General features: G+C 35.5%; 1 non-coding gene across 1 annotated transcript; it reads right to left on the bottom strand.

The window, feature by feature from the left end:
- Nucleotides 1-6,156: 6,156 nt before the first annotated feature.
- Nucleotides 6,157-6,321, bottom strand: LOC142441744 (U1 spliceosomal RNA). Its single transcript, XR_012783092.1, has one exon. It is a non-coding gene; the product is annotated as a U1 spliceosomal RNA (small nuclear RNA).
- Nucleotides 6,322-8,682: the final 2,361 nt, after the last annotated feature.

Raw genomic sequence — 8,682 nt, 5'->3', positions numbered from 1 at the left:
TTCTACTTTACAAGATTATTTTACTTAAGGTACTACAGTGGATTTGAATGTTTCAGTATTTTCATAGAGCGTATGACCTCCCCACCTCTACACATGTAAATTATATTTTTATTTCAACAAAAATGCATTGTTGGAATTCATCAAAGCTGGCCAGCAAACTATAAATACTGATGACATCATCTAGTTGATTCAGCTCATGAACCACTGGTCCTGGTATTTATCCTGTCTCAAAATTGTGAAAAACATTATTAGTGCTTTATTTTAGGCACTTCGTTGTAGAAGAAAGAGTGAAAATATAAAGTTCTTGTAAAAATTCCCTGATATTAGTGTTCCATGCCAAAGCAAACTGTTACCCCAAACCATTGTCTGGCTTTACCCCGTGGGCGTCAGGCACTGAAGTGGGTTGCACAGTGAAAAAAAAAGAAAAAAATTCCCTGATGTTTGTTGCCAACATTATTTCTCTGCTGTGCTTTTTTTTCGTAACTCCCTGACATCAAAGGAAACCTGACCAATGTTTGTCTGCTTGAGGTATTGTAATGCTTTTAAATGCGGTTAAATTCTGTGATCCTTGAACTTTTCTCTTTTCTCTTTGGAAAATTCTATATTATATATAAAAAAGAAGACAAAAATTTATGGCAATTTGTAAAATATTTCTTTATTTCCCTTCTTCTAACAAGTAGGTTATTTTTATATGCATTTTTCGATATATATATATATATATATATATATATATATTATCTAAGACAATGAACTGCAAAATATTGATGCCAATCTTCAATTTTCTTTTTTTTTTAACTAGAGAAACTATATACTCTATACATATATTTTCCCCTATAGATTGTGGGTGTCACTTTGGTGACCTCCTTTGTCCTTCGTGTACACATTTGCTATTTTGAGCACTATCATACGTATATCATTTCTGGGTGCTGTTATGTATGTTGATCTCAGGTTTGTCTGCAGTTGTTGACTTTTGATCCACACACCTCCCCTTTATATAGATATATATTATTAATGCTGCTTTTAGTTTTACACATTCCTTTCAATTGTCCTAGTCTGCAAATTTACTTAGGTCTCCCTCATAGTTGCGAAATAATTTTTCTGGATATAAGATTCTTTGTTGGCAGTTTTGTTTTTTTGAAATTCCTATAAATTATTCCATTTTCTTCTTGCCTGCATGGTTTATGGTGAAAAATTCAACCTTATTTATATTGATTTTCCATTGTAGTGACTGTTGTTTTTCCCTGCCTGCAATCAAGATTCTCTCCTGGACTTTGATTTTGAAAACATGGCCACATATTTCATGATGTTTTCATTTTCAGGTCTATTCCATTTGGGATTCTCTAAGCTTCCTGGATAGTTACTGTTTCCATTTTTTTATTCTGTTATAGAGGTTTCCTTCCATGACTTCTGGTACTGTTTTCTCTGTGGATTCTTTGTGTTCTGGGAACTCAAAAGGATGGAAGTTGTTCATCTTGAAAGTGTCCCACAAAATTATTTGGGTTTCTTCAGATTCATGTACTCATTTTATTGATTGTTACTCACATAGATTAGAGTCTAGAGATTCACTTTAGAGCTCCCTAATTCAGTTATTCATTTATTTGATTCTATTACACTGGTCTTTTTAAAGTTTTGCCTACTATAATTCTCTTATCATTCACCCTCTGGATTTCTGTTTGATGTAAGGTTTCTAGTTTTTCTATTTTCTCTCTAGGTCTTTCACCCTTTTTCTCCATCCATTGAAAGTACTTACTGGAACATCATTATTCTGAATTGTTTTTCTAGTAGTTTCAGGGTCTTTTTTCATTAAAAAAATCATTTGGATTTGGGTTTTGGTTACTCGTTTGCATTGATTTTTCTTATGTGGACCAAGATTAATTGTTCTCTCTATGGTATTTTACTTTTTTATTTGTATTGAGCTATAATTAACATACATACACTCAGTAGTTTGATTATGTCAAGATTAGTTGTGCAACCATTGCCAAAATCAACTTTGGACCATTTTCTTCCTTCTTATATCCATTGATGTTGGCTCATTTCCCCAATCCTCCCTTTCCATGCACCAAATAATCATTAATCCAGTTCCCATCTTCATACATTGACCCATCCCTATTTCTCTATTTAGAGAAACATTAAAAATGACGTCAATGGAATCCTGATGCAGCTCTTAGGGTTGGAAAGCTACTGGTTCATAAGGGAGGCGTTGACTGCCTGGTGGTGCTTGACAGTAATAATAGAAAACACAAATCAGAAGGAGGATGAAGAGATCAAAGCGAAAAAGGAGAGAGAAGAAGAGAAAGAAAAAGGGATAATAGAGAAAAAAGTAGTTTGGAATAAAGAAGAAAGGAGAACAGCAGTTTGAGGGGAAAACAAAAACAAACTTTTGTTTAGTGGGGGAAGGGAAAAGAAAATAATGGGGAATGCTTTGGTGGATCATTCCCTTGGCTCTGAATTGTGCGTCTGCCAGTTACTGTTCATCTTGTACTGTGTGCGGCCACAAGGACCTGCCTGCCTTTCTGTGTCTTTATGATCTTTTTTGTTGTTATTTAAATAAAACGTTTTTGAGAAGTTTAAGGAAGAATTGCACAAACTGTACAGAAAATTTCCACATATTTGTCTTACCCCTTCACATGGTTTCCTATTAGAAAGGTCTTGAATTAATTCTGGTTTGTTTACTACTGTTGATATCTTGATGTCTTTCACAGGACAGGTGTTTATATTTTAATGAAGTTCAATTAATCTCTTACTTCTTCTATGGATTGTGGTTTCTTGTGCTTTATTTTTGATAAAAATAAAGCATGATTTAACAAACTCTACAAGTACACAGGGCGGGGATCATCCCCCGCCAAATGGAATTGCACTGGGTAGAGTGGAGCTTTTACGGCATGCTTTATGCTCTGTTGGTGAGCAGAGAGCAACTTGCTCTATGTTAGTGCCCCCAGTGGATTTGCCAGGGAAGGTTCGCTCTTAACACTTTAGATTTTTTTGTAAAATTAATTTCGCTCAAACCTCCTTTGTTGTGATGGCTGATTTAAGAACACAGCCTGCAGCTGTAAAGTTTTGTTTCCTGCCTGGGAAAAATTCCACAAAATTGTGGTGATGTTGAACACAGCTTGCAAGGACAGTGCTATTTGGGCGGGGGTGGGGGGGGAACCCTCAAGTGTAAGGGTAATTTTCTCATTTCATAAAAGGTGAAAAGTCGATTGATGACAAACCTCATTCTGAATGTCCACCAACTTCCCGATATAATGGAAATTTCCACTTTTAGTGTATTTGAAGTTTGTTCCACCATGTCAGACTATTAATCAACTTTCTATTGAGAGGTTCTGAAAAGATTGCATAACAGTTTGCAACAATAACAACAAAAGGTCTGATTTGTGGCAGACAGAGGACTGGTTTGACCACTGCAAGCAATGCACCTTCTCACACAGCCATCTCAGTATGCCAGTTTTTGTGCAAAACAACACGCCTCTCTTGTCCCACACACCTTGCCCACCTTGCTCCATGCGACTTCTTTTAGGTTCTGCAAATGCAGAAGGACATGAAAGGTCAGTGATTTGATGACTTAGAAGAGGTGAAGAAAATACGAAGGAGGTGGTGTCAGCCATCCAAACAGATGAGTTTGAAAAATGTTCCCAAAAATGGAATAGTAGATTTGACAAATGTATTAAGTGTAATGGAGAGTTCTTTGAAGGTGAAAATAATTTTTTGTAAAAAAAAATTAAATACATAGCTTTGAAAAAAAATCAGTTTTTTTGTGGTACTCCCTTGTCTAGTTCAATGATATTCATTATATACTTCATGTTGAATTTTCATTCTTACTGCCTTCATGTTATTTCACAATCACTGACTTAGATTGAAAACAGAAAACCAAAAATTAATAAATAAACACTTCCATATAGTAGATTCTACTACTAACCTAGTACCCTTGAACTATTTTTTTATGGAGACAGGCATAAAATTATTATCCTTTTTTCATCTCCACACAGTAGTTAGTGGATTTGACTATCAAACCTTAGAGTTAGCATATTAACACTTAATCCCCATGCCTCAAAAACCACACACACTGCCATAGAGTCCATTTTGACTCAGAATAACCACATAGGACAGAGAAGAACTCTGCTCCTTTTGGTTTTCAAGACTGTAATTATTTGCAGGGGTAGAAAGCTCCATTTTCTTCTGCAAGGTATGCTAATGGGTTTGCTCAAGGAGAATACTCTTTTCCATTTCAGATAAACTGTTTGGTGGTTGAAAGATGACTTCAGGTGATGATTTTGGTTTATGGCTCAATAATTTTCTGTAGGCAAGAAATACAGAGTTCCACTATATTTAATAGATCCAGTAAATTAGTATTATATGATGAATTAGAAATCCTGGTCCCATTTCCCCCTCATTTGAAAATAATCCATTAATTGCAAGTTAAACGTTCAGTAATGACAGCTGGCACTATCAAGTCTGATCTCATGGCAAGTGTGGAAAATAGATAGGCATTTCAACTCCAAAACTCTTGAGTCTTCCATTGATGCGACAGGTAAGTACCGAACAGTTTTTGTATATCTGATGGACATGAGCTAGTTTTAGGACCTCAGGCATTACTCACTGAACTGACGTGATACAAGAAACTCTGAAACAGGTGGCCGTCCACTTGCTGGAGAAATCATCCAGGAGGCCTTTTGTTCAAACTAAGTAGTATCAGCAATGCAGACATTTTTGTTGCTGTAAAATTCTCTATGGCACCTTTTCTTCTTATTGCATCAAATAAATGAATGAACAGATCTGTTTTACTTCAAGGGTGTTTAATATATAAAATAACAATTTTCTTTTAAGTATACGGTAAATGAGACATTTGAAAAATCTTTTTAATTGTGATTTAAGAGAAATCTTACAGAGCAAATTAGTTTTCAAAAGAATAATATATTCATGGTTTTTATTTTTACATTACAGGTGAAAATCTTGTAGAAGAAAGAGTACTGTAGTAAAGAAGCAAAATAGGAAGTAATTTTGTATGCGTTTAACTGGTTGTCTTTCCTATGCTCTAATGTTTATTCTATACTTTCAAGAGATTGCAAGTCATTAAGATATTTTTCTTTTTTCCCTAACCCTAACCCTAACCCTATCCCTAAACCTAACCCTAACCCCAACCCTAACCCCTAACCCTAACACTAACCCTAACCCTAACCCCTAACCCATACCCTAACCCTAACCCCTAAACCTAACCCTAACCCTATCCCTAAACCTAACCCTAACCCCTAACTCTAACCCTAACCCTAATCCTAACCCCTAACCCTAACCCTAACCCTAATCATTAAGATATTTTTATGTTTTCATATAATATTAAGTAAAAATAGCTGGTCTGATATGCAGTCTTTTCTTTCTTACTATATATTATTCCATTTATTTTGAAAAATTAATAAAGAAAGCTGTTCCTAATGAGAACTATTCAACCTATAAAATAAATGGATATTTTACTTTGAAGTAAAAGATACCTGAATCATTAAGAAAAACAATTCTTTTTATTGTAATTTGGATCAAAATACAAAATTAAAAGAAATAAAATTAAAATACAAAGCAAAAATTAGATTTGCTTTCAACAATATACACATTTATGACATTGATTGCAAAACCTACAGTGTAAGAGCACTTTTACCATTTCATTCCTTGTTTCCTGCTTCCCGTCTTCCCACTTTCCTGTCTGGAACATATTTTTATAAACAGTATATATGAGATTACAAAATGAGATTCACTATAAGCCTTAATTTTATAATAATTTCAAATGAAACAGATGGCAATTTATTTGTATTACATCGTGTTTGGCACATAAAAGCATTTAAGTTTCAGACCAATTTTCTTTAAGGTTGAAAATCTCAAGTTATAAATATCATTTGAATAGTTTTTTTAAAGTTTTAAGGAGTCTGTTCGTAATTATCATAAATTTGCTTTTTGAAAAATAGAGCATGCTCAAAGATGCTCTATACTCAAAGTTCTCTGAAGACTTATATACAAAAAAATGTTATCATTACTTTTCAAACTAATTTAATTAATTATTAACCAGGATGATTATCACAGCTAGTTGTAACAGTAGTTTTCCTTTATTATGTTATCAATATAACTAATGAAATTATAAAATAGTCCATAATATGTGTTATTTTTATTTTTTTACAGGGGAGAGTATAAATGCAGTCCCCCACTACCACAAATCATGCAGTCTAGTTTCCCATATTTGGGGAAATCGCAGGGGTCAGCACCTCCAGAGTGTAATGGATAAGCCTCGCCCTGGGAAAAACCACCTTTGTGATCATGGTGTCTCCCCTCCCAGGTAAGTATTAATATGTGTTATTTTATGTGTAGTCCTAATTTTCACAAATTTACCATGTGTGTTTATATATACGTGTGTGTGTGTGTGTGTGTAGGGGTACTCAAAAATAAAATTGATTTTTTTTCAAAGCTCTGTACAAAAATGTTTTTTTACAAAAACAACTTTATCACCTTCAAAGTACTCTCCATTATACTTAGTAAACTTGTCAAATCTGTGATTTCATTCTTGGAACTATTTTTCAAACTCATCTGTTTGCACGGCTGACAGCACCTCCTTCGCTTTTCCCTTCACCTCTTCTATGCCATCAAATAACTCTGCTTTCATGTCCCTCTGCACTTGTGGAAACAAAAAGAAGGCATGTGGAGTGAGGCCAGCTGAGTAAGGTGTGTGGGGCAAGTGAGGTATGCTGCTTGTTGCCCCAAACTGGCACACTGAGATGGCTGCCTGAGCAGGTGCACTGTCGTGGTAGCAAAATCAGTCCTCCGTCTGCCACAAATCAGGTCTTTTTTGTTGCACACTGTTATGAAATCTTTTCAGAATCTTTAATAGAAAGTTTGACTAACAGTCTGGTCTGCTGGAATAAATCCAAATGCACTATCCCCTTCACATAAAAAAACAAAACAAAATCAGATAACCATCATCTTGATCTTTGATTCCACTCGACAAGCTATTTTTTTGAGTCAGGCGGCCATGGTGTCTTCCACTGGGTTGACTGATGTTTGCTTTCAGGGTCGTAAGACTAGCACCATGTCTTATCACTTGTAATGACCTTGGGGAAAAAGTCTGGGTTGATGTGGAACTGTTCTTTCAAAGCACTGCATGTTTCCAGTTTATGGTCTTTTTTGAGGTACAAATTTCAGTGACCCTTTTCATTGCCAAATCTTCTGTTAAATTTCACTGAGCCGAGCTCCAAGAAAGTCCAGAGAGCTGCCCCATCTCTTCAGTGGCCCATTGTCTGTTTTCAAGCACCAGAGCACACATTTTATCGACATTTTCATCAGTTCAGGAAGTTGACAAATGCCCACAACAAACTGTATCACTAATTGACATTTCACCTTCTTTTAATAGGAAAATCCACTCATACACTTCAGATTTTCCCATAACACTGCCATTGTAACCTGTGTTCAACATCACAAGAGTGTCTGAGGCATTTTTCCTGAGCAGGAAACAAAATTTCACAGCTGCACACAGTTCTCTTAAATTGGCCATCACACACACACACACACACACACACACACACACACAATGAGGTTAGAGCAAAACTGCTTTTACGAAAAAGTCAATGTGAACAGAGGAAACCTTCTTAGCTGATGCCACTGTGTGCACTAATTCAGAACGAGTTGCTTGATGCTTGCCTAGCAGGAAAAATGAGTACTATGAAGCTCTCTATATATGTTATGGAGATTTTGGGTATCTCCTCATGTATGGGTATTACCATCAATCTTTCCTTTAGAGATTGAAAAAGGCAAACATCAAACAAGGTTGATATTTAAATAAGCCAAATATGTCAATTTATTGAATTCTTAGACATTGAGGCAGCCCTAGTGGCACGGTGGTTTTATGTTGTCCAGCCAGGTCAGGATTTCAAAACTACCATCCCCTTCCTAGGAGAAAGATGGGGCTTTCTACTTCAGTAAAGAGTTATTGTCTCAGAAACGCACAGGGGTTTCTTACAGGGTCACTATGCATTGGAATTGATTTGATGGCAGTGAGTGAGTATGAGTTAGACATGGAGCTCCCCAGGATAATGCACACGGCCAATTTATAACACACTTAGTAGTTGAATCTATCCATAGAAACCTTAAAAGAAAGGTCTAACAATGTGAATCTATAAAATTACCTGTTTGCAGCACAGTTGTTCTCTGACACAAATTGGGTCTCTGTAAGTCAGAATTGACTTGATGGCAACTCTATTTTCAAGCATATTGGGTTATTTAAAATGTTTACCAATAAAGGTCTGAATGTATAGAGAATGATTCTTCTGGGGTCTGGTTCTATTCACCATATAAATGATGGATTTATCTTCCAAAATAGAAAAGACTTTATATTTTATTATTATGAAAATTATAAATTTTGCATTTACCTCAAAAGAGATCCAGCATGAAACTGCTTCAGATATATCTCTTGCTCCTATCCACCCTGCGTGCTATTGCTTTAAAAGCTTTCTCAGGGCTTCCCTGCCTATTTGCTCTGTGATATTCTGCTCTCATCATTGTAACTGGTAGGAACCTTTGACAGTGGAAGTCTGCTAATGTCAATGCCTAAAATACAGAATGACTTCTCATTTCTTTTAGATAAAAGACTCAATTCTGACAAAATGATCTGACACTTTCCCCTCCCTTGATCAGTTAATTTTCTCCCCACATTTG

Source organism: Tenrec ecaudatus, chromosome 2, assembly GCF_050624435.1.
Source record: "Tenrec ecaudatus isolate mTenEca1 chromosome 2, mTenEca1.hap1, whole genome shotgun sequence".
NCBI classification, from domain to species: domain Eukaryota; kingdom Metazoa; phylum Chordata; class Mammalia; order Afrosoricida; family Tenrecidae; genus Tenrec; species Tenrec ecaudatus.
Note: the sequence above shows the minus strand (reverse complement) of the source record. Positions and strands in the feature narration are given on the sequence as shown.